Below are 1,329 nucleotides of genomic sequence, written 5' to 3' on the forward strand. Positions count from 1 at the left end.
GTAAAGCAATTCCTTGTTTTATATCTGAAAAACAGTGGCACATGGAAATGGATGAAATGTGTCATGTCATACATCAAGGAACTACTGTCTTTAGATAAGGAACAAGAAGCCCTGAATTCTTGGAAAGAATCGTAAAAGTAGCATAGAATCACAAAATCTTGGGCTATCTTTTATATCAACTCTCCTTAATCATATCACCAACTAGTGGTCATCTGGCCTATACATGAACTTTTCAGCGATGAAAAACTCAACACTCTCAAGCTGAATCTGGACAATTCAAACTGCCATAGCAGTTCTTTATATCAAGTTCAGCATCTGCCTCAAAGTCACATGGAATAATACACCCAATGGCTCATCTCATCTCCTTTCCATCTGGCAGATACATAAGAACAGGATGTTTTCCCTAAACATGTCTTCACCAGCTTCACTCTCTTGTGTTTATGACTGCCAAGGGTCATAGCTTCCTAATCCTAAGGCCATGATAAGCATTGGCACCACCATGCCTACTATAGACTCTGGGGTTGGGGCAGGGCCAGTGCAAGAGTTTGACAAATGTGCTTATGTGAAAAGAGAGTATTTATAGTAATTTCAACCTTCTTTAGCCCTCATCCTCTATCTCAGTTTCTCAACAATGCACTCCTGACATTATAGGCCAAACAATTCTTTGTTTCAAGGGGGCTGTCCTAAGCACTGCATAATGTTAAACAGCTACCTGTAACACTTCCCCACATGTGACAACTATCTCCAGCCATTGTCAATTGTATATGGGGGGGTTCCCATGTGTGACCCTCACTTGAGAACCACTACTTATCCAATGACCCTGTTCACTCATCACTACTAAAAAGTCTCTCCCGTATTGGTTCAACTGGTTACTTTCCAAAAAGTCTACCAGTGTATCACAATGGTACTTTTAAAAGTCTGTAATCTTTTTAATGGTATTTAATGAAACTAAAACACTTTCTCCAAATGTTAGGAAAGAACCTCCCATGGCGTTAATCCTAAACATTTACACTATCTCCTACCCCAAGCACTGTGAACTTCAGAAAGGATCTGACTCCCATTTTCCAGATCTCTTCAAGAAGTATTTTTCTTTTTTTAAATTTTGCTTTCAATTGGCTTTCAATCTTTTTAGTTTGAAGGTTTTTTTAATTTTCTTTTTCTTTCTTCTTATTTTTTATTGAGACAGTCTCACTTTGTGGCCCTCAGTAGAGTACAGTGGAGTCATAGCTCATAGCAACCTCCAACTCTTGGGTTTTAAGTGGTTCTCTTGCCTCAGCCTCCCAAGTAGCTGGGACTACAGGTGCCTGCCAGAACGCCCGGCTTTTTTTT

This window comes from Otolemur garnettii, unplaced genomic scaffold, assembly GCF_000181295.1.
Source record: "Otolemur garnettii isolate 467f Iridium unplaced genomic scaffold, OtoGar3 scaffold00151, whole genome shotgun sequence".
NCBI lineage: Eukaryota > Metazoa > Chordata > Mammalia > Primates > Galagidae > Otolemur > Otolemur garnettii.